General features: G+C 38.8%; 1 protein-coding gene across 14 annotated transcripts in view; it reads right to left on the bottom strand.

Annotated features, from left to right (window-relative positions):
- The window catches only part of Lar (tyrosine-protein phosphatase Lar), an 855,139-nt gene that overhangs the window by 53,337 nt on the left and 776,028 nt on the right, over positions 1-25,774 (bottom strand). The window lies entirely within an intron of this gene.

Genomic DNA, 25,774 nt, shown 5'->3' with positions numbered 1-25,774 from the left:
TATTTGCACCATCTTTAAATCGATAATATTCGTCAGTAACTAAGAAATATTTCAATTACAATGAATTAATTATGTAATTAAATATTCTGAATAGAAAAGCAAAAAAGAATTTTACAAGATGAACTTCGTCAGGAGCAGCCTCTCTAACGAGAGAGACAGAGTTTGGTCAGAAGTATAGTGTTGAGTGATAGCAGAAGAGAGCGGAAATGGGTTGGAACCTTAATACAATAAGCCGTTATTAAAGCTGTATTGCCGCCGGAATATCTTTCTGCGCTTAGTTTCCCGCTCTGTTGATTTCTCTGGTAGCAGCTTAGAGCCATCCCGCCCATCTTGGTCTTCTCGTCAATGTCACTAGATTTCCTCCTACTTCCCATTCCACAGACTCTTGGCGTTACAAGTGAAAAGGACCAGGGATATTTCTTCCGCTCTGGCTCCAATTTGCCGCTACCATACAATGCAAGATAAAATTAAAAAAGAAAAAAGCAAAAAGGATGGGAGAGAAAACAACATCAACATAAAAACAAGTCGTTTAGCTATTTGTATTTTCAGAAAATGGAGATGAGAATAATGCTGTTGAATGGAGTAACAACATGGCTGGTGAAGCGGAAAACAGATCTGGGCCTTGCCAAGACGAGGCGAGGTACTACCAATTATGAAAATACGCCGCTACCAACACCACTAAGAGGGAGAGATCGGGCAATGATACAATTGTGCTGTGTAATACTGGAACGGGGTTGTACACCAAGTCGTTGGCTTATTCACTACACAAAAACTCTTGCTGTTTAAAGTGGAAAGTATACAATCTGTTCCTTGTCAAATTATAAGAAGAGATTAATCTGTTAACTGCTCCATTAGACACTGATAGCGTAAAAAATGAAAACTACGAAAATTCCTCTTAAATTTTCATTATGAGATTTTCAGAAACTAGAGTGAAAAACTCTTGGAAAGAAATCGTTAAAGAACAGTTTACTAAAAATTCTAGACGCAGACAGAAAACTTTCCGTCATTTTCCTGCAAAGTCCCCTTTTTCTCTTACGTGAAATGGAAATTTTCTTGAGCTAGAAGATCCTGAATGTGAGGCAGTTATTTCACTCAGATCTAGATGAATCTACAAACTATAAACCTCCTTGCAAAGATCAATGAGATAATCAGGAGGGCCACATTTTGTCTTCTAAAAGATTATCCAACAATAGGCTTGAAGCAGGAACCTTCGCCCATCTTTGAGCCATTGATTTTTGCCATATCTACTTAAATCCGTAAATTTACTCTGGCAGGCAATGGCCTGAGTTTTACATAATCGTTGATTTCATCCGTCACAGTATGCATGTTTATTGCGTCCTTCAAAGATTTCCTACATCATCAGTGATATATTAATCACTTTGGTGAAGAAAATTCTACTTCTCTTATGTTTTCGTCTCCCACTACTCTTGCTAATTGAGTGAAAGAGGTTACATGGTGGGTTTGAGTGTTACTCAAAATGATAATGAATCGTGAAATATTTTAGTAACAGTACTGTAAGTTTTGTGCATACTTTTTGTTTTGAATGTTTAATTGCAAATTGCATTTTATATGGGCGAGGAGGAGCGAATTTAAGCAGATAACACAATTATTTTTTTATATAATAATGGAACACTAATTTTCCTTATCGGCTGAATCCTTAAACAACTTTTTCCTCCCAACGCCTTGGGAGCGGCTCACAAAGATTTCTCAATTGAGCAATAGCCGATGAAAACACGAAGCGTATTTAAATTTAAGGAAATGAAGAAAGAAAAAAATCACAAAATTAAAACAATCGTAGTAACTGACGAAATCTCAATTTAAAGACAATGTTGACAAAGAAACGAAAATATAATAAAGCGGATAATTATTTACACACATTAACGTAACTCTTGCAAATTGAAATAGATATCTTTTTAAAAGATAACATAATTATGATTTAAATCAATTCAATTTAGTCCATTGAACTGGGTTATCTAACCCACATAAATTGCCGCATCATTACACGAAGTAGATACTGGTAGAACAAACATTCTGTTATCACAGTCTAATAAGGCCAGATCGCCAGGCATGTCGTTAAAGTACGGGGGACAAATCCATAAGCCAGACTGGGAATGTAATAGGCTTATTGCCTATACGACTGGCAATAATCAGGATTTGTTTGGGCGAACAAACTTTCAAAGAAACACGCTTTACCTGAACAAATTGCACGCAGGTATGTTGGGGTTCTTCATTTAATATGGCTCATTTTCTAATTGAGTTCTCTCTGAAAATGTTTATATTGAAGAGAACAGTTGGCTGCAATGGTTTGTACGAATATGTGCACAAAAAACGAAAAGATCGCAGGAAACTGTAATTGGATAGTACTTTAATGCCAGCGCATCGATTGCTATGATCATTAGCACTTCGTTTAATTATTATGAGGCACATCGAAGCACCTGCGTGTGATATTAATAGATTTTAAGTTTATATTTATTTTTCCAACAGTACTGTTACAGGTCTTTAAGAGCCCCAAATATTGTTATGAGGAGTCGAACATCTCTTGGCTCTAACTGAAATTAAAGATGTCTAGGAAAGAAAGACAAGTACAAATAGAATTATAAAAAGCACTAATCAAACTGACAGTTATCCGTTAAATAGTCATACGTCAAGAGGGTTACATTGTAGGAGCATCAACTATTTGAGATAACTGTACAATCCGTATGTTTGTAGCTTTAGCTGAAATCTTCAGCACAGATATGAGAATAGTAAGCTGTAACAAATCTAAGTAGATATTCCCCTTACGGAAAAAAAAGTCTGATCCAGGCGACTAAAATGAAATTATTTCTAGAAAGAAAGAGTGCAAGAAAGAACATAATTAGTAATGTCGTGATAAGATCCTGGCTAGGAATACAACCTCCAGAGGAGAAAATAGAAGAAACTGGTTGGGCTAGTCCGGTTAAGCTTGTGTTCCGAGAAAATGGCCAGGATAGCGTAGAGGGCTCAGATTAAAAGCAATAGAAGATGAGGGAAAGATCAAGTGGAAAGAAGGTGGTAAAGAACTTGCGCCGAAGAATGGTAATTGCTTGGAGACAGCCTACCTTAAAATTGACTATTGGTCCATCTAAAAGAGTTTTTAATGAATTAAACAACTTGATAAACTAACTGTTGTTAGCTAAAACTGTTGAGTGCTCGTGAACATGTTTTCTTGTAAAACAAACGTAATTTCTCATACGAAGATAAAAGGAATCCTGGAAAATGATATACCGTTTGAAAGCCCATTAAACAAGGAAACTTTTATAAAAAGTGCCAGCACCTAGGTCGGATAATGATCACATAAGGGCCGAATGATTTTTCTTAAAAATTTCGATTACTTTTATGTTTCCAGCATCCGGAGAAAGATTGAAGCTGTTTGGAGAATAACTTATGCTTCAAAATGGTATCAATTTTTAGAAAATTTATCTGTCTTTCTAACCGTGTCATCAGAATTGAATTCGGACTAAAACTTACTGAGTAATAACATTTTTATTGCAAAAAAGTAAGGATTTAAAAAAAAAATAAAGTGACGTCATCAGTGGAAAATATGAAGTTGGCCATTACTTCATTGAACTCCACTTTAGATGTACTACACACAGTAGGCCTATGGACAATACTTACTGGTTCACTATGTATATTTGTGTATGTATATTTACAAGCAAGAATTTACTGAATTATATATATTAGAATTTCAAGCGAGTTGAATCAACACTAGAGAGAAAAACCTGAGGTTCATCCCCTCCAGAAACCTTGAAAATCAATTTTCCTAAAAAGAAAGTTCCGATTGGTGCTCACTACTTTCTAGTGCGCGTGTTGTTAGTGTGAGAGAGGTTCCATTACAGTAACAAGGTAAATAACAAGTGAACTTATACCTTTTTCATCACATTTACTTGTTACAACTTTATTGCAGTTGTAAAAATTTCTAATAAAAAGTGAGAAAGAGAAGAAAGAGGAAACTAAGATTATCTATCTTTTTTTGGAGTTGGTTGCTAAGTGTAAAGAAAGTTATTGGAGCACTTTTCGTAAAATAATTCAGAACTGAAAATAAAATATTTACAGACACACAGTGAACTGATTTCAAAAAAAATCCTTTCTAATTTAAAAATGGAAGATAAAGTAACGAAACTTCTTGATATTGGTTTTTCATTGATTTAAGAAAACCTGTTTTATCCATTAGGTTAATTGAGAAAGAAAAGTCTTTGAAAATAACAATCTAGAATTTAAAAAAAACTAAAACCAAATAACAGAGGTAACTGAGAGCAGTAATTAATAACATTAAACTCATTACAAAAGTTTAGAAGAACTAAATCTTTTAATGATAAGTAACTAAAACACTAGAAGGCAGTGGAATTAAATGGAAACTACCAATAACAATCTGGTGTGAACTCCCACAACTTTCAAATTCTACTACTCCTCTAATGGTAAATTAGTAATCAATGTAAAAATTCTCATACGCGGAATATTTCATCCATACTTGATTCTCAGCCACATTATAGTTTGTACATCAGTACATTACACTGAAATTACAAAGAGATGCCCGATTCCTTTCCAAAGAATTGCCTTAAAAAGAGTTTTTTCTCTTGAAAAATGATAAAAAGTGTTCAAACTATGTGTATTTACTGTATGTACGGAGTTTACAGAAAAGCCTAAAAACTATTTTGAAAGGAAGGGGAAAAGCCATTGAGCAAAGAGATATATCCGGCAAAGGAATTTACTTCAAACCTGATCATAACAATACATTTAACTCCCCATTAGCAGTGCACAATAGATAGGGCCATTCAGTAGAGAAAAATGGCACCAACCTGCCAACCTGCTGCTCTAGCCAAAAGTAACTTTAATTGAATTTCCCGAAAAAGAAGTTAAAATATATAAGATTTAGAATTAAATGTGGTTGTAATCAAAAATGAAATTTATATAAAATCGTAGGAGTCGTTTTTGATAAAATCTCAAAACACTGAAAAATAGATTCGGAAGTTTCTTAGTTTTGGGTTGACAGATTTTGAACAAATCTTTTTGTGGCAACCTGTGCTGGTAACTAAGCGAATTAGGAAATTTTAATTTTTCAAATTTTTTGAGTTATACTGCATACATAAAGATCAACACATATAGGGGGGAGAATTTAAGGACCACACATTCAGTAGACCTCAAAATGAATACTAACAGTGACATATCAAAATCGAGAATCTGCAATATTTTAACTAGTACAGTAAGAGGATAACTAAATAAAAAAAAGTAATCGCCTATTTTTTCAGGCGGGGCTTAACGTCCAACTACCAATTACTAGGTGTCGTGGAAGGAGGCGATTAGCAAACGTACTTTACTATTTCTCATTTAACCATTAAATAAAATCCAAGGCCAAGACCGGGAATCGAACCCAATACCACAATGTGTTACCAATTTACAAGCTCTTGTCCGCGGCCAGCTTCAGTGGAGACGGGGTGGATCGAAAAGGGAACTAAACTTGTATAAATAAATATAATAATGTTATTAGAAATTAACGATGAAATATGTTGAGCGCCACGCTGTTTATTTTGTTACCGTAGCAACAGCGAACCTACGGATAAAATAGTAGACAAAGAAAATGAAAAATTAAATAAACCAAAAGATGTATATATTATACCAAAATATATATATCAAGGAGAATAATGCAGGTATTAAATAGCAAATGTACTAAATAGCTTTTCTATAACAATAAAAAGTAATTGAATAATAAAAAAAAATATCTATAAATAGTCCAAACAGTATCTGGGTGAAATCACTCTCTCACCAAATAACCCTGGATGGCTTCTCTCTTCGGGCCCAGTTCTTCCAGTTCCTTTTGTCTAAGTAAAAATCCAGAATTGCTTCCACGTGCTGCCTATTTCTTCACCTGAAGATTGAAACAGAATTTCCGGCAACGCCGATCGTAAAGCAGATGTGCACTCGATGCTTGCTTCAAAACTACTCCTCGGTTGATCTTGGTCTCTCGTTGTTATTTCCAGATTTTCTATTGTTTTTTTTTTTATAATTTCATATGGTCTATAGTAGAATTTTGGACAGTTGAAATATGTGTTTTCTACTAACATATTGAAAACCTTGTGCTTTAGACTATTCTTTTCGAATTAATTGGCGTACATTTGCTAATTAAATATTTAATAAACTATTATAGAATTTCCCTAAAAATCTAATGTAGCCGATTTTTATCGGTAACAAATGCATATTAGTTTTGCAGGTCTCGCCTCTTAACCCGCTCGGTTACCGTGGCGCCGGGAGAACTAAATAAATGCGGAACTATTACTGTACAAAGCTAAATAGTGAGAAATAAAATAGTGAAGAAATTCCAAATATTGCAGAGAGTACTGATCGAAGCAGTCGATCAAATAAAACTCAAAATTCGGGCAAAAAATCTTTTTATGTTAAAAATACATGGACAAAAACGTAAAGAGCGGTACTGGATTACGGGTGTTTTCTGTACGGTCAGGCCTGCAAGTATGTTATGCGACCCCTTCACGTATTACAAAATAAATGTATCAGATTGTGTCTCGGATTCTTGAACAGCACACCTGTGGACGTAATGTACGCAGAGGCTGGCGATTTACCGCTCGCTTATAGAATAGAAGTACTGTCCGATCGATATGTCTTAAAAAAATTAGCCACGAACCGAATAATTTATAACAAAATAAGCCAATTAAATACCGAAGTCCTCACTCACAAATATTGGACAAAAAAGAAAGGCCCCATTTACACAGAAAGTTTTATTAGAATCTCTACCTTTAGAGATAAGGTATATTCTAATAATAGGTTAGATGTGTACAACTTAAAATACGAACATTTATTGAGCGAATTAAGTGTTAACACTTCCTTCGACTTGATAAAGGTACCGGAAAAGATGAGAACTGCGGCCTTCGAAGATTACATTTCTTCCCATTATCCGGGCTCATATCGTTTATTTACAGATGGGTCCAAAATCAATAATAAAGTCGGAAGTGCTGTGTATGATCCGGTTCGGAACTATTTTACGATAATTAAATTAGAAGATGAGGCGTCCATCTATACAGCGGAGCTAATTGCTATTTTAACGGCTTTAAAATATATTTATTCGTTGTCGGAGAAAAAATATACCATTATTAGTGACAGCCAGAGTGCGTTGTGTAAATTATCACATATACACAACCAGTCTGCAGGAATGAATCACATTATCGCAGAGATTGTAGAAACTATTGCCATTTTTAAAGAGAAGGGAGTCTGCATTAATTTTTTGTGGGTAAGAGGTCATTGTGGTATAAAAGAGAATGAAATTGTTGATACACTTGCAAAGGAAGCCACCAATAGTGGGGAAATGGCTAATTATAAATTACCACACACCGATATCAAGGGTATAATTGCAAAAGCAGCACTACAAAAATGGCAGACAGATTACAATAATGGTGATAAAGGTAGATTCTATAAAACTATGGCAGATCAGTTACCTAGACAACCATGGTTTAAGGGAACTGGCACTAATAAATGGGTTGTTACGACAATAAGCAGGCTGAGAGCGAACCACGCGGTGTGCGGATCGTATCTACACAGGATCAACAAAAGGTCCTCTCCTCTTTGCGTAGATTGCAATGAGGAGGAAGATTTCAAACATGTAATAATGATATGTCCACGTTATGTGGTAGAAAGGAAACGAATGTTTGACGATATATACAGGTATTTAGATGCACCATTTCGCTACGAAGACATTATATTCTCCACCAACAGTTATGTGCTTAAGTCGATAGCAGAGCTAGCAATGAAATATGAATGTATTTAGAAGCTATAGCCGAATTAGAATGAATGGAACAAAATGCTTAGAGAAGGATTACGTGATTTTAATTTTGGTTAAGTGAGAAGCAGTAGTTTATGTAAATAGCGGTATATAGTAGAATGATGAATGTGTGAAGCGAATGTATTTGTAGGTAAGAATGGAGAGTAAGTGATATTCTAGTGATAAGCACCTAGACGATGCTGGCTGTATGGCGGAAACCAATGCCAAAAAAAGAAAACAAAAAAAAAAACGTAATCAAACGAATTTCAACTTTTATGGTAAATATTCCGTGAAAAGAACGTTCAGCTTTCTGCAAGGTGAGATCATGTGCAACTTCTCTACATGCTCTCTTCACTTAACCTAATTTCTGTAAGTGGCGATTCACACTTGACTGTGACAAAAACCAAGTTCGGAGGATAGCTGCCGAGTACTTTTTGAGGGATCACCTTCAATAGCGTGTCATAGAGCCTCGCTGTCCACAACTGACTGTCGCTCTGAGCCTGTCTGCCACTTTCAAATTTGGAGAACCATCTTCTCACAGTCCGCTCATTAAGGTTAGATTCCTCTTCAATAATAAATAACTAATTAAAAACGGTAATTCTTTCTGACTTACCCCAATAAATTATATTTGGGTGCATAAAATTGATCGCACTCTCTCACTTCAGAAAGAGAAAGCCTTATAAAACTAAAAACATATTTGCAGGTGTTCCCCGAATGAGTTGGATGTTGTACGGCTTCTAGATTGAGAAAAGATTATTATATCAAAGTTAAGTCTAAAAGATGGAGAGAGAACGGCACAGGAGATCTGGTATCTGAATTTAAGACTGTAGGGTTGAAGGTTATAGTATAATCTTACATTTTAGAATAATTTCTGTAAAGAAGATATCGAGCTTAATTCTAAATTCGCGCTCTTCTAAATTAGCCTGCAGGCCCATGTCAAAAGGCTTAATTTAAACAATGCTTGGAAAACCTTCTAGAATCAATTCTCTACAAACTAGTTCAAATACCGGCATCTTTAAAAATACTTATGTGTATTAAAAACCATAATTCCTTCATTCATTAAAAGCATGTGCTTAAGATATTTCGTTTCCTTCTTTCCCAAAATTGTACATTAATATTAAATAATAAGTGCAACTAACCAGATTGTGAAATACCCTTGAATATAATATTAAGTTATGAATAATCCTAGTTTGCGTCCGAATGAATAATTATGTAGCAAGGCAGGGGTTATAGGATAAAGACGATGGTTTAGCCAGGAGAGGAGAGAAATGATGGCACAGCTGCTGTCGATGGGCCGAGAATGTTTTCTCACTTTGAGAATGAGGAAGAGACGGCTGTCGAGGAGGTGGTGTTTGAACAGTAGGAACTCCAGGGAGCAGAGACGGAGGATATAACTTCCTCTTGAAATATTCAACAGCAGCCTTTAGTCTGAATATTGTTAATATTAATTTCAATAGCAGATCCATCTCTTAGTCTGTTAGTCACTCTCAGTGACTGCAAGGACTGTTTATATGCCAACATCAACTTATTTATGACATTTCATAACACGAGAATACTATGTGTCCAAGACATTTGTGTGTAGAATCTAATACAACATAATATTTACCAACCCAATAATGTAATAAATTCTGACAATATTTGGCAGTTCATCACCTCAAGTCTCACGGTCTTATACTATTATGTTTTATCAATGGTAGTTTTGACCTTAAAGACGTTTAGAAAATCCCAGTCTAAAATTCAATCTCCCTGACTTGTTTCAGTTGTATAAAAAGTCGATGTAGGCGCATTTTAGATCAAGTATTCCAAATGGTCGCTTCTAAAACTATAGAATAAACCAGCCCTCTGCATATCGAGCCCGATATCTTCCAAGTACAAATCTTTTATGATGATTCTTTAGAAGTTTTATCCCATTGTAGCAAAAATTAACCACACTTATTCAAATTTTCTGATTTGCCACCTAAAACTGTTGGAAAGGTCAAATGTCTTAGGGTTACAAGGATAAGAATGAAGGCAATTGGTACAAAGTTGAAAGAGAAGCTGCAGATAGAGAATATATAAGTAGAAGGGACTGTATTACTGCCGCCCTCACCTGGATTATTAATGTGGAAAACGATTGTAAATAGAGAAGCGAGAGGTGCATAAAGGAGAATGGCAGGCAGGACACAGCATCGTATCACAGATCCCCGCTGGACCCGCTGCTACATACTAATTAAACAAGGGTTGGAGGAGGAGGAGGAGATTTTATAGTGGCAGTGAACAGACCTGGAGCTGGAGTACGGATCACAGCTTGGACAATCATTACGTGGGTAACAAAGACAATATCCCTTTTGGTGCAGTATTGTTCATCAATAAAAGGACATCATGTTAGTACCACGTGTGGTAACCGTCCTAAGGCCTTACCTTCATGAATAGCACTCCTTTATCAACATCTACGATCCCTTTAACTACACTGTTACTGATATTGTAACTAAATACTGCTTGAATATTAATTAAATGAGGGTATTTATTACCTATCATGATCGTTGGAAACCATCATATGCAATTCGCATAGTCAAATGTATTTTTAAATCACAAAAAGGAAGATTTAATCTTAATCTTTTCAATGAAAATTTGCCACAAGTCCATAATGAGAAATCAAAAGAGCGAATGAATGACGGAAAAAGTGATATTCGTAGACTTTCGTACTGACTAGAAAGTAGGAGAAGAAAGATTATTCCCAATTTCAGTCACAATTTTCTTGTATTATTACCAAGCTAGGAACTTGGTTATATTTAGGGCTTATTCTCATTAACAATTGTAATTAGTTTTATAATGTGGATTGTTGAACATTGGTATAGGAACGAAGTTCAAGTATATTCTATATTTTTGTCCACGTATGTCTTAATATCATATTAAATATAAATATATTTGTATAAAAACATTTGTTTCCTTTGAAACTCGAATTGAGCGATTTTGAAACAGTTAATACACCATTTTTTCCTTAACCTACATATTCATGTATATTTTAATGTAATTTTTTTTGTAAGAAGACTCTCCTTCATGCAATTGCTCTATTCAATATCTATTACATTTTTCTAAAAGAATTAAAACAGCCGTAAGTTTGGATAATGCTTTTACTGAAAGCTTTGTACGAAGTATTATAATTCTATTTTGACAGTAAAATTGTTTATTTTATATAAAAAAAAGAGATTTTTTTAACCTTATAAACAACCACACTTACGGAACCACATTCTTAAAGCTACCAGTATATACTTAACGTTAAGATTCATTCACACTATAAATTACATCCATAACTATATACAATTATGTACAGTTATATATACATTTTTAAAAAAATATTTACATGATTTCTATATATTCATTTCTTTCCTTATATATTATTAAATAATTTAATTTCTTTTAAAAACTTTATTATGTGATTACTCTATTCGGGTCGTTCGCCAAAGCTTCTTCTACTGAGTCCGGAATACTGTGACGGTGTCTACATTGTTCATATTCTGAACAATTCACAAGTAAATGTTGTACAGTCAAGGGTTCATTACATGAACTGCATGTGAGAGGGCTAAACTGACACATGTGGTAACCGTGGGTTAGCCGGTTATGGCCGATCCTTAGGCGAAGGAGATAAAAAAGAGATATTTATTTGACTTGAACTATTGAGAGTATAATTGTTAATGCCAATAATTTTTTATTACAGCACATGCAGTGCTTATTAGTGAGAATTCAGTGTAGCTTGAAAAGAACCAAGATTCCAAAAGTTATTGAGATAGTAGGACGGGGCAGAGCAGACTTGTTAATTAGGAATGCTAATTCGCTTCTTTCTAAACGTTAAGAAGGCAGTCGTAACCTGGATATTCGCATTTCACTTTATAAGACTTCGTTAGTGCCTTCTTTATAAAAGGTTCTAGTTTTCAGGTTCGTTTCCATTTGTAGCGGAGGGAAAAGTAAGGTGATAGTTAAGGGCAGAACTGAAAAAGAAAGAAAAGAAAAAATTAAGAAACAAGAGATAACCGGAAGGAGCAGATGGGCTTCCCTTTGAACTGGTTAATTAGATTTGTAATTATAGTTTGCTCCAAAGGTAGCTACTTTAATTCAGGCAGCATTGCAAGCTACATATATCTGTGTTATTATGTCGCATCTTTTGTTCGGACTAAATTTTTACGGAAATTATGTTATATTCCTGTTTAACGAGTATACTTTTTTTTTATAAAAACCTTCTACAAATTTCGATATATGAAATATGTAAATTTGTAAAACGTGGTCGCTCCTGAGTAGCATTGCAGAAGAAATCTTGGATGTTCTTTAAGGGTAAGAAACTTTTCTCATATACGGCCTAATGAAAGGTTCTTTTTGCAAGATAATCTATTTTTCCCTGCTAAACAAGATTTAGAGGCAGGCTCAACCTAGCGCTCGCATAGACAGAGAATAAGAAGGCTGCCGAGGATGAACACATTGTGAGAAGGGATTTCGAAGCCACAACTAAACTAAGACCTCCATCCGCTACCATCTTTCTTAGCATTCATTTCAGTCAGTCATCATTCAGTTAGCTCGTAGCTTATCGCATTTTCTTAACTCCAATTTCCTGCTGCTTACCTGCTGTAATCACTGGTACAATTCAGTTGAAATTTGGAAGATATAATCGAAAAACGCATTTATCTTGATACTAGAAAACACAATACGGAGAGAAAAGGAACATGTTTTAAGTAAGCTTCAAGAAAAATCGATAATTGCTGGGAGGAAAACTCCTAGATATGATGTCAAAAAGAGGTTATTCTCAGTTTTAAAGGCAGAGGCTTTAAAATTTAAAATGTTAGGTAAATTTAATGAAAAATGGCTGAGATGTACAAAAGCATTGAGAAATTTTAAGGTCTTTTTCCCTAAAAGAAATCATCTTATGAAATTATTATTTTTAAACTTGAATATTGTTTAAAAAGACCACAAAGAACATCCTAAAAATAACCAGATATCCCAGAATTAGTAGAGAGGCAACTCTAGAATTTATATAAACATTTCGGCTTTTATTATCAAGTCATGAAGTTTTAAGTTTACTTGGCTTTAGATGAAAATTTAAAAAGGCACCTTCAAGGGAAATTTTTGTTAAAAAAAAAAAATGTTTACTCTCCATTTCAGAAATAGTTTCAATCTTAAAATACCTAAAAATGTTGCCAACTAACATTTGAGAACCAAAGCTTAAAAGTTTAGGGCTACAAAAAAAAATAGTATCGGAGAATACTGTCGCAGTTTTAACAATAGAATTGATCAAGATTAGTTGTAGAAGAACCGCAATGCGGAAGAGTCAACACTCCCGATTCTACCGTTACCTAAACTCAGTCTAACACCTAATTATTTTCAACCTGATTGGACGGTAGAAAATCAATCGCAATGTTTGCTTTGCGCATTTTACACCTAAACAACAGGAAATTCCATCTAATCTTTCCTAAACTAGATTAGTACTTCCGCTTGATTTAAGATAACTATTAGAGAGGATACTCGTATTAAATTATACAAAAGCTAAGAATTTTAATCAGCAGTTTTGTTTTAGATGAAATTACATCAACTCGAATGTAAGAACAGTATTACTTTTTTCTTTTACTTCTGTACAATAATCATTTCATTGCAAACGAGAAATACTATTTAAACCTTGTGTTTTGCATTCGTAAAAATTAATTTTTATGTAATCCTGAAAAAATTATGGTTAGGGTTTACTTTAAAAGTCTTCCGTAAACATTTAAAAAAAAACAAAAAAAAAAAACGTTTAAATACGTCTAATGGCATTAGAGCACAGACTTTTCAAAGTCGGCCTCCAGACAATGTACTGTCGCTACAGAAAACACTGTCCACCACCAGAGTGAGCTTTAGAGATTCTTCTGGACAGAAAATCAAAGAGTTGCAAGACTAGAATTGAACCTGGTACATCCAGCTTGCTAGGATCAACTGAGCTAACCCCATTCTCTCCATTCTGGTTTGCCGGAGGCTAAAGCGGAGCGTGCATTCATCAATAAGGCAATAATTAGCAAAAATTTGTATATTAGAATGAGACTAATGGCATCAGGTAAAAGATATGATCTAATCAGATACTTTTACTTCTTCATGGATAGAAGATCAGAAGGGCTGATCCTGCTAACAAAAAAAGAAAAGACAGAATATTGGGGACGAGAAAAGCGAGTCCAAGACTCCATTAACGTAGTTCAAAGAAAGTATGTTTGCTAGATAGTGGTGGCAGTTATGTACGTATAGCTTTCAAACCTACATTAGATCCTAAAATTCAACCCTCAACCGGCAACCTCCCAGTCCATCTAGTGCAGTTGTGAGTCTTCGATTTGATCAAACATGAGGGTGGTCATGTTTTTATTTTATTTTATAGCAATGGAATAGCGACCAGTGTCCCGTGTTACAGGACGGAGAGAGATAGAAAAAGATACGTAGAGAAAGTAATCGGATTTTTATTAATGGTCCTGCCCAAATATTGTATCTTTTCCTAGACGTGGAGAGGAAATCTCAGCCAGTGAGCGAAGTACCAAGGCCTTTGATATCCACAAACACAAGGGCAAAGTGGAAGATTGGTAAAGGTTCAATAGCTTTTTACACAGCCTGTAGTCTACTACATTTCCAACTGTCAACAACTTTCAAATAATATAAAACCAATCTGTGTAGACGTGTTTTCATCTCTTAACTTTTCCGCTCTCTTAATGTCATATCCACTGTAATTTGGTGATAAGTCAAAGAAACAAAAGAAAAATGGTTATAAAATAATCTCTTTTTTTCAATTTGCTGACACAAGTACATACAAATTTGTTTGTTTGTTAGAACGTGTTAATTTCAAGCATCATTAAAGAGAAAGTACGAATGGATCTTAAGTTTTAATTTTATGTACTACGCATAGAAAAATATGAAATAAATGGTCAAAGATGGGGGATTTCAAACATTACGTTTTTTCTTACAGCTTCTGACCTCCTCATACAACTACCTCCTACCAGACAGTTTTAATTAAGTGAAGAAAGTCGGAGATTCCAATAAAGTATCCACAGCTAAAATATATGTCTTACACGGCATAATAATTTAGTAACAACTAATTTTCATTTTCCACCTAAATATAACTAAAAAAAAAATTACTACTTTAACTATAAAATAAGCTCGGGAGAGAAAATAGAAATAGAAGGCACACTCTGTGAGTACCGCATACCTTCAATAACTATTAGCTGTAATACGTGGGTGAATCAAATATTAACCGGATTTTTCTCATTGACGCTCCTTAGGTTAAGTGAGTAACTTGACGTCATAATATATGAAAGGGATGTAAAGAGGAGCGGAGTAACTCAGTCCAGCTCGCCAGAGCAGTTTGGCTGTTAGTAGCGCCATGTCTGAATAAGAGGTGCATATGTCTGTTGAGCAACGCATTATTATTAAATTTTTGTCCCGGTCAGGGCGTAAAACCTGTCGAAATTTTGCGTCGACTAACTGCACAGTTTGCTGAAAAAACGTTTTCAAGGACCCAAGTCTACGACTGGCACAAAGAAATTTTCCGATGGCCGAGAGTCAGTGTAAAATGACACCAATGCACGCCGACCACGGACAAGCACCAGTGACGCGAATATTCTTGCGATCCGTGAGATGATTGAAGGAGACCGCCGGCCTTACAATATGGGAAATTGCTGCACACGTTGGAACATCGTATGGGAGTGCCTAATCAATCATTTCAGATGATTTGGGTTTCCGAAAAGTGTTGGCAAGGTGGGTTCCTCGCCTCTTGACAAAGAGCAGAAAGCAAACCGTCTGTGAAAGACTTTTGGCACGATATCGAACTTGAGGCACATTGCCACCTGTGATGAGACGTGGGTGCATCATTACACCCCTGGGAGGTCATCACTTTGACGACGACGTTGGTGTAGAAACGTTCTTGCGCAATTGGCTACTGCCACCACCAGATTCATTCTTTGATGACGGAATTAAAAAACGTCCGATTTGGTGGGAAAATGTGTAAATAAAAGAGGGGATTATTTAGAAAAATAAGGTGTATTCAAAATTTTATTTTCTGTACCAATAAGTGTTCTAAAGCAAAAGTCTGGTTCATATTTGATTCACCCACGTAATTATCCACTTTATTTCTTTAAAAAATATTAAAAACCTTTTTGTGATCCAATTATACATTTTTGCCACTGAAAGTATTTCTGCTCGCGAATACAATAATATTCAACCTTACTAGAATGACTTCGCCAGGTCGAATATATTTTGCAACAGAGATGTTCTGCCAGTCATACCCTCCAAACTACAGAACGGACATTTGGACGAATTAGGTATAACAGTTTTTCGGAGAAGACCAGTGATATACCTAAAGCATGCTACTGCCATTGGAAGGTTCAATGAGAGTAGCTTCTTTGGGTCAAGAAGGACAGTTAAACGCGCCACGTTTGCCCTCGACGTGCCTCTATTCATTTTCTTCAAGTAAACTTACTTGTAATAGCACCATGAAAGCTTCTAGATTTAGAACCGACTGGATAGAGAAATGGATGCACCAAGCGGTTTACCTTTTTTGTTACCATGTACGTAATGTGACGGAACCAACCAGTTTTGACAAACTTAGTGTTGTATACTAATGCGGCCGAGGGATGAAGTCCAGTATACAAGCTCTTCTTCTCACCGCTCGCAGGTACAAGTGACTGGATGGCCCTGAAAAGGACCGTTCACAAAAAAATGTGTCGGCGCTTGACTCGCCTATGGCGCTCCCCAGCGGGGTAGCCGTACAGTTGGGTGGCCCTGAAAAGGGCCGTTCACACTGTTGGTTGAAGTGACTGCGCCGCTCCGAGAATGGCTTGCTCCCAGCGCGAGGCCACAGCAAAAGTGATGTGAGAGGCCCTGAAAAGGGCCGTTCGCTAATACCAGTCAACCGGCTTTGGGAGCCCCGGCAGTGTGGCCAGCACCCCGATAAACCCCGGTACCAATTGGCCTGGTCCTCGCTCGTATCTCACACTGTGGCAGCGCTGGTGATTTGGCTTGCCTCCGTAGCTGGCGAACTGCAGCGGCTCGTGTGCTGGGCTTGGTCCTCGCTCTTGTCTCGCACTGCGGCAGCGCTGGCGTTCGGCTCGCCTTCGTAGCTGGTAAACCAAGGCGTCTCGTGTGCTGCACTTCCTTCTTTCTTCTTTCTTCACAATACAGGGGTTAAGTGATCGATTTTTTGTTCTGGTCCGGACAGTGAGGTCCTTTGGCCGGTACAGAGATCCAGGTTGAGAGTAAGGCCCAGTCAGCAATCTTCCAGCTAAGGTAGCTATTGTGGATGTTTTCCCGTTGAAAAATTATCTTGGACTGATGCAGACACGGCCGATTCTGCCCTTTTTATAGCGAAGTCGACCGTGCTGCGCCCTGGCGTCGCGACTGCGTCGCTATCTCTGTACCGTCCAAAGAACCACACTGCCATTCCAGAGTCTTGAGAAAGACTTTTTAAAATGGGCTATTTGCCTCTTTTCCTTTTTTATTTTTCTTTGATAAGCAATCATATGTACATATAAAAATTATTTTTTTTCTATTTACAAAAATTATGTAGCTGTTCAATTATGCAGCAAAGTGAAGTTGGGGTTCCAACATGCCTCCGCCCTAATTGAAGAGCTACGTTGCAAATCGCACTGGCCGCCTGATGGTCCTCGATGGTCTAGTTGACCGATGCTCGCTTCCTTCATCGTTGGCGGTAGAAGGCTCCGGAGGTTTTGGTGCATCCTGTTGGCTCTCCTCCAGTAGGTAGGCTGGCTTGAGGCGGTCCAACGAAACTCGGTCTTCCCTGCCGGGTAGTTGCACTGTAGCCGTTTTGTCATCCCGTTTCCGCACTAGGTACGGTCCTGAATAAGGTGGCGTCAGTGACCGCTTGTGAACCTCTTCTCGTAAGAATACGTGTGTGCACTTTTCCAGGTCCGGGCTGACAAAACATTTCGTTTGCGTTGGACTGATGGTTCGTGCCCATTCCTGCCGTAACAGTTGTAAACTGGCGTCTGTGGGTTCTTGAGTTCGAGGAGGCATGAATATTTCTCCGGGCAAACGTAGTGGCTGTCCCAACACTGCCTCTGCTGCGCTTACCCCGGTGGTTCTCCTTAAAGCCGACCTTAGTCCTAGCAGGACCGTAGGCAAGGTCTTTGTCCATTTGCTGGCCTCTTCTAGCCTCGTCCGAAGTGCGCTCTTCAGGGAACGGTGCCATCGTTCTACCATTCCGTTGCTTTGTGGATGGTAAGCCGTTGTCCTGAGATGCGTGATCCCTAGAAGTTGCGCTAGCTGGTTGAACAGCGTCGACTCGAATTGCCTTCCTCTATCAGTTGTTAGGCGGACTGGTACTCCATATCGAGCTATCCAGTGGCGATAGAAGGCCTCTGCCACAGCGGTAGCGGTGATGCTAGTCAGAGGTATCGCTTCCGGCCACCCGGTCGCTCGGTCGACCATTGTCAGGAGATATTCTTTCCCGTCTGATGGTGGGAGTGGTCCAACTAAGTCCAGGTGCACGTGTTCAAATTTCTTGGACGGCATGAAGGACCCAAGCGATGTCGAGGTGTGTCGGTTGACCTTGGCCCGTTGACAGGGTATGCAGTGTTTTGCCCAATATGCTACGTCCTTTTCCATGTTTGGCCAGAAGAATCTAGCGGTCACCAGCTTCCTTGATGCTCTGATCCCTGGATGGCTAAGGCTGTGCAGATTCTCGTAGATTGGTTTCCTTAATTCCCCTGGTACGTATGGCCTGGGTGTTCCCTTTGTGGTCTCGCAGAAAAGACTGTACTCTGCACCAGGTACCGGAACTAGCTGGAGGCGAAGAGTCTCCCTTTTCTCTTGGGTATCGATTTCTTCGTCCCGTTTCTGAGCTTCAGCTAGGTTCTGAAAGTTGTTCAGTACAGTTACCTCCGCAATCCTCGATAAAGCATCAGCCACGGTGTTGTCCTCTCCCCGCTGGTAGCGTATATCCGTGGAGAATTGAGAGATGTAGTTCAAGTGCCGTAATCTCCTGGGACACAAGGTCTTATTGCTCTGTAGCATTGCGTAGGTTAGTGGCTTGTGGTCGGTGTATATTAGGATGTGCCTGCCCTCAATCATGGGTCTGAAGTAGCGTATTGCCTCATACACTGCCAGAAGCTCTCGGTCGTAGGTGCTGTAGTTTTGTTGCGCCTTGTTGAACGCTTTAGAGAAGAAACCTAGCGGCTGTAGTGTGCCCTCTTCCTGTTGCTGTAGCACTGCTCCCATGCCGATGTTGCTGGCGTCACAAGCTACTGATAGCTGAGAGTCCGGTGAAGGATGTGCTATGCATGTTGCATTCGCAAGGTCCTCCTTGGTCTTCTCGTAGGCCGCTTCTGCTTCCCTCGACCACACTATAGGCGTCTTATCCCTGCGTTTAGCGTGGTGGAGATATTTGTTGAGCTCTCTCTGGGTGGTGGCTGCGTTGGGAAGGCACTTCCTGTAGAAGTTTACCATCCCAAGAAATCTCCTTAGATCATAGATGGTGGCTGGTTTTGGTAGTTCCCGGATAGCTTTCACCTTCTCCTGAAGTGGCCAGATCCCTTCTGGTGACACGGTGTACCCAAGGAAGCTGACTGTCGGTTGTCCCAGTACACATTTATCAGTCCTTAGCGTCAGCCCTCGCTCACTCAGCCGCTGGAACACTACTTTTAGGTGCGCCTCGTGTTCTCGCTCGTCCTTGGACGCAATGAGTATATCGTCCACGTAGACGAACACGAATGGTAGGTCCCTAAAAAGGTGGTCCATGCATCGTTGAAAGGTCTGGGCTGCGTTTCTTAGACCGAACGTCATCTTGACGAACTCGAATAGGCCAAACGGTGTGATTATAGCTGTCTTCGGAATGTCTTCTTCCGCCACTGGTATATGATGGTACGCCTTGTTTATATCCAGAGCCGAGTAAATCTTAGTGCCGTATAACTGAATCGTGAAGTCGTGCAAGTTAGGCACATTGTATCGGTCTGGTACGGTCTTGCTATTCAGCAGGCGGTAGTCGCCGCAAGGCCGCAATGTTCCATCCTTCTTCTCAACCACATGCAGTGGGCTGGCCCATGGGCTCTTGGATGGCCGACAAATACCGTCGTTCATCATTTGCTGGAACTCCTCCTTGACAGCTTGATACTTGCCTGGCGGCAATCTGCGCGCCCTGCTGCATACGGGAGGCCCTGTAGTTTCAATGTGATGAAATATCCCGTTGTTTTGTCGTACCTTATGTGAGCCAACCTTCGTTAAAGTAGGGAACTGTAGCAGCAACTCCCTAAATGGTACGTGCGGTGGTACAGTAGATAGCTCTAGTAGCTCCACGACTTCAATGGACCCTATAGTTGCGAGTCCTGTGGTCCGGTCTATTAGACAGCGCTGGGCCAAATCAACCACCAGATTGCTTCCGGCGAGAAAGTCTGCCCCAAGTATGTGCTGCGTGACGTTGGCCACGATGAAATCCCACACGAACAGTCGGCGTAAGCCAAGATCCAAGCTCTTCCTTTGCTCTCCATAAGTTGGGATTGGAGTGCCGTTAGCCGCATACAGGCTGAATCCTGAGTCTCGTTCCCTGGCCTTGTTACAGTTGGGGATGATGGATATCGCCGCGCCAGTGTCCACCAGGTATCTTGTCCCTGTTTTTATGTCAGTGACGAAGAGACGGCGGAATTTATTAGCGGTAGCGGCTTCCGCCTTCCCGTCTACCGCGTCCCATTTGTTGACGGCTGGTGGTCTCCCATTTGCAAGGTTTCTTGCACTTTGTGGCCTTCTCCCCGAACTTGTGGTGGTAGTAGCAATACCCATCCTTGGGAGCTCCTTGGTCACGGTTCCGGGCCCTACTTCTTCCACGGTTGCTGCGCTGAATGGCAGTGGCCAATGCAGAAAATTGCTCATGCAAATCTTGCAGTTGCTTCTCCAGTCGAGCAAGTCTGTCGCCGTCAGTATCCCTCACAGCGTGAACAGAGGTATTGGAGTCTACCTCCATTACCTTGTCTGCCACAGTGGCCAACTTGTCTAGGTCGTCCTGTTCAATAGCGGCTAGAATCCCTCTCACTCTCTGCGGTAGTGCTCGCAGCCAAACGGTACGTAAGACGCCGTCCGACATCGCTGTACCCGCTTGGTTTTGCATTTGTCGCAACAGCTGTGAAGGAGTCATGTCGCCAAGCTGTGTTTGTTCCAGAAGCCTTAGTATCCTTCTCTCCTGGCTTTGACTGTAGATAGCGATCAGTTTTTCCTTCGTTGACGTGTAAGGCACTGGACCAGGTGACTGCACTGAGCCGGCTATTTGTGTAAGCACCTGATATGGTAGCTGACCAACCAGGGCTTGAAATCGTCCAGCCTCGCTCTTGATCTTGTAGGCCCCAAATAGAGCTTCGATTTGTAGAAACCATAATGCTGGATTTTCCTCCCAGAACTGGGGTAACTTCACGAGGCTTACAGCCTCTGTGTCCGGTGCAGGCTCGAGCGGTGCGTCCCTCGCTTCAGTCATCACGTCGGGGTCACCAATTGTTGTATACTAATGCGGCCGAGGGATGAAGTCCAGTATACAAGCTCTTCTTCTCACCGCTCGCAGGTACAAGTGACTGGATGGCCCTGAAAAGGACCGTTCACAAAAAAATGTGTCGGCGCTTGACTCGCCTATGGCGCTCCCCAGCGGGGTAGCCGTACAGTTGGGTGGCCCTGAAAAGGGCCGTTCACACTGTTGGTTGAAGTGACTGCGCCGCTCCGAGAATGGCTTGCTCCCAGCGCGAGGCCACAGCAAAAGTGATGTGAGAGGCCCTGAAAAGGGCCGTTCGCTAATACCAGTCAACCGGCTTTGGGAGCCCCGGCAGTGTGGCCAGCACCCCGATAAACCCCGGTACCAATTGGCCTGGTCCTCGCTCGTATCTCACACTGTGGCAGCGCTGGTGATTTGGCTTGCCTCCGTAGCTGGCGAACTGCAGCGGCTCGTGTGCTGGGCTTGGTCCTCGCTCTTGTCTCGCACTGCGGCAGCGCTGGCGTTCGGCTCGCCTTCGTAGCTGGTAAACCAAGGCGTCTCGTGTGCTGCACTTCCTTCTTTCTTCTTTCTTCACAATACAGGGGTTAAGTGATCGATTTTTTGTTCTGGTCCGGACAGTGAGGTCCTTTGGCCGGTACAGAGATCCAGGTTGAGAGTAAGGCCCAGTCAGCAATCTTCCAGCTAAGGTAGCTATTGTGGATGTTTTCCCGTTGAAAAATTATCTTGGACTGATGCAGACACGGCCGATTCTGCCCTTTTTATAGCGAAGTCGACCGTGCTGCGCCCTGGCGTCGCGACTGCGTCGCTATCTCTGTACCGTCCAAAGAACCACACTGCCATTCCAGAGTCTTGAGAAAGACTTTTTAAAATGGGCTATTTGCCTCTTTTCCTTTTTTATTTTTCTTTGATAAGCAATCATATGTACATATAAAAATTATTTTTTTTCTATTTACAAAAATTATGTAGCTGTTCAATTATGCAGCAAAGTGAAGTTGGGGTTCCAACACTTAGCTTCGTATTTAAAGCCACCTTTGAGTCGGATAAAACTGCCACTTTGTTAAAGTAATGTAAGAATAGTATCTATACAAATAATATGGTGCCGAAATGCAGAGAAGCAAAAGAAAATTTACGAACAAGAAGGAGGCAATAATATAGAAATTTCCTTAAAGAGCGTACACAAGAGGAATTAGAAGCAATATTACTTCTGCCACACTGTCCGGAGGTCGACAATACACTGGAAAAACTCCGGGCGCCAAATACCTCAGATATTAAAGCGCTTTGAATAAATAAATACACTATAAAATAAAGGGAATGATTACTTCCGTTGGCCTCAAATTCAAGCGAAATAATTTAACAAAATAGGTGCTAAAATATTGTAACTACTTCGTTGTGCTGAAAGAAGCAATTTATGATTAAGAATTGATGTTATTAATTGAATTTGAAAACTTAATTTATTTCCAAACGATACTTGCACCAAAATAATAAAGCTCCATCAATTCAAAATTTTTAGATTCAAAGATATTCACTTTTCAATAATAGTACATGAATACTCGTATTAGCACAAATAAATCAGGTTGTACAATACCAGTTATTCTGTTAAGAAAGGCAATATTGTCATGAAGGTAAACATGTTTCATAAAAAACCAACTAAATTAGAAGAACACTTCTCCTCCATTGTGATTACACAAAAAGCAATGACACGACATTTTAGTGGATTGATGTTCACAACAGAAACACAAAGACACTTTGACAAACACTACAAACTTAGTCATACAGATAATTGTGTTTACATTTTAGTGGTTCTGTTAATACTTTTCAAACATTCACCATTTATTCTATTACTTCTTCAACACAAATCTAACTCTTTCTATCTCTCTCTCTTTGTTTTTCTTTTCTTTGTGCGCGTATGTAGAAACCTGTTGATGAGTCCATTCATATAATTAGTCTGACATGTGTTTTAATACACATTTCCCGTATTAAGGAGTAGCTTTACTAAGTAAATACAGCCTTTCCACCTCCTACTTAACTTTACGTTTTACTTTCAATTAACTAATGGATGTAAATTAAATGAAAACAATAAATGGTAATCAAACTTTGTCAATTATTTAAATTGATATCAAACATTAAAATCTAAAAATTTATTCAATCAAATGGCACTTTGCTTAACCAATTTTCATCACATTTTGGTACCTTTTGGAATGTTGAACACCTATTAGTGTTTTAAAAATAATGAGGACTGAAGAAGGAACCTGAGTAAATGTTTCAAAGAAAATTATAGATCTGAATACAACTTAAGATTAAATAAAAACGGAGAATATTGCTGAGTAGGCTAAATTTGTTGCTGAAGTTCTGAATTTGAATTTTCCTTTAAGGAAACTCCCACAAACCGCCACTCCCACTCCCACATTTATACTAAATGGGTTTCATTTAGAAAATGACATGTAAATTTATTTACGTAAATTTCAGTAAAAGAAAGACATGATGAGCCATTAGAAGACATTATTTCGATCACATTTACTAATGTGGTCTGCATGCATGCATGGAGGGTGTAAATAACTCAAAAGCATAAATCTGAAACTTCATATTACCCACCAGCGGATCCGACTGCAACTTATAGCGATCATTTTCCTCAAAGGGAAATACCAATTTTACTAAGTAGTTTTTCTCAAATATGAGTCCAACGATTTTCCAAAGACATTTCTTGAATTCAAGAAGATCATTTTGATATAATTTACTCTTTTCTCTCTTATATATAATTGAGCCGTTCATTGTACAACTCGATTAACTCCATTAAAACCAAAAATTGAGAAATACGAGGTGTGGCCATTAAATAACGAGACTATTGCTATAAAACATTTTATTTTAAATTTATACATATTTAGTTATTATCACCTTCAATATACACCCCCCCCCCATCCCTACAACGCTCCATGAGAATTTACCATTGTTCGAAACAGTGCTGGAAGTCTTTTTCTGTGAGCTCCTGCGTGCCGCTTTTTCTTTCACAGCTTCAACAAACTGAAATCGTGTTCCTTTGACTTTGGAGAAAAGATTACAGTCACATGAGACCAGGTCAAGCGAATAAGGCGGATGGTCTAAAACTGGGATGATGTATTTGGCTAGAAACGTCTTGACAGACAATGCAGTTGTCTTGATGGAGAACCCATGACTTGTTCTTCCACAAATCGGGTCGTTTTTTTCCTTTCTCTTTCACGGAGTTGAGCAAGCACCTCACGGTAGTAATGTTGATTAATTATAATCGATATTTTCATCCGTTTTGGACGTGGAAGGGCGACCTCGGAGGACATCATCTCCGACGTCTTCTCGACCATCTTGGAAACGCTTGAACCACTCAAAAACTCGCTCACGTTATTAACATTCATCGCCATAAACTTTTTTTAATAAAAGATAAGTTTCAGTAGCGGTTTTACCAAGTTTCATGTGAAGTTTCACGACAATTCGTTGCTGTACTACATGTGTAGTATCATGAGTTTTCGGCAAAACGAAACTAATAGCTCTTACACAAACGACGGTTCTGGTCAGACAGATTTCTCTACCAACACGTGAGACGCTGCAATCGAAAGAGAAGGCTTTATGCTATACAGCTGTCTCGGTCGTTAGGATTTGGCACATGCATAGTTCTACTGTAGCAGCATCAATCTCGTTATTTAATAGCCACAACTCGTACGATGAAATAATGTATTGTACATTGCTTTTTAAAATTCCGTTTATAATATAAATTTAAATGCTAGTTTTTAGTTATCGTCTGTTATTAATTGATGATTTTGGGGAATATTGAGGTGCGATCAATAAATTCACAACAAATCAATATCATCAACAGTTATGTTGATGTAGATTAACATTGGACTCCATAAAGTTTACTATACCCTGAAGAAGGTAATAATATTTACCTAAAGGTTGGTATGAAGAATGAAGTTTGTTTGTGTATTTATTGATCGCACCTCAATATTTCCCAAAATCATAAATTTAAATAAATTGACCGTTATCATTCAGCTCCTGCTACTGAATTTGAGTTGAATTATTGCCAAGATTTACTTCCTCCTATCTTGTCCCTTAATTCTACTTCCGGAAAATAGTTCAAGGCAGCATCCATTATTAATAGAAAGAATGTAAGCGGCTACAAAGCAAATCTATTCTAGTAACCTCTTGCAGAACCAACACTTGCAATCTACAGACCACCAGTGCAGTACCTTTGAGTTCTGGGCTCAAACTTATCATTCGACGAAATTTGCAATGGTAAAAAAATAAGAACTATAACACACTTCCAATAATAACAGCAAACATAATAAAGATGTTAGGGAAAAGTTTAAATGACTATGGCAAGTTCAACTGTATAAATTGGATCAAATTGTTCAAATATAACTTACGAGAGATAACAAGATCATAACGGTGAAGGATAACAAGACGCCTTAGAAGTAAGATAATTGATTTGGGGAAAGAAAGGACTAGCACAGTTTATCTAGCAGTCTTACCAACCAATGTGCAGCCGAAGAACGCTCACAGACGAGTGGGCA

This window comes from Rhodnius prolixus, unplaced genomic scaffold (assembly GCF_049639745.1).
Source record: "Rhodnius prolixus isolate KJV_2025 unplaced genomic scaffold, Rpr scaffold_1, whole genome shotgun sequence".
In the NCBI taxonomy this organism is placed as follows: domain Eukaryota; kingdom Metazoa; phylum Arthropoda; class Insecta; order Hemiptera; family Reduviidae; genus Rhodnius; species Rhodnius prolixus.
The sequence above is the reverse complement of the archived record's forward strand: the minus strand, read 5'-3'. Positions and strand labels throughout refer to the sequence as shown.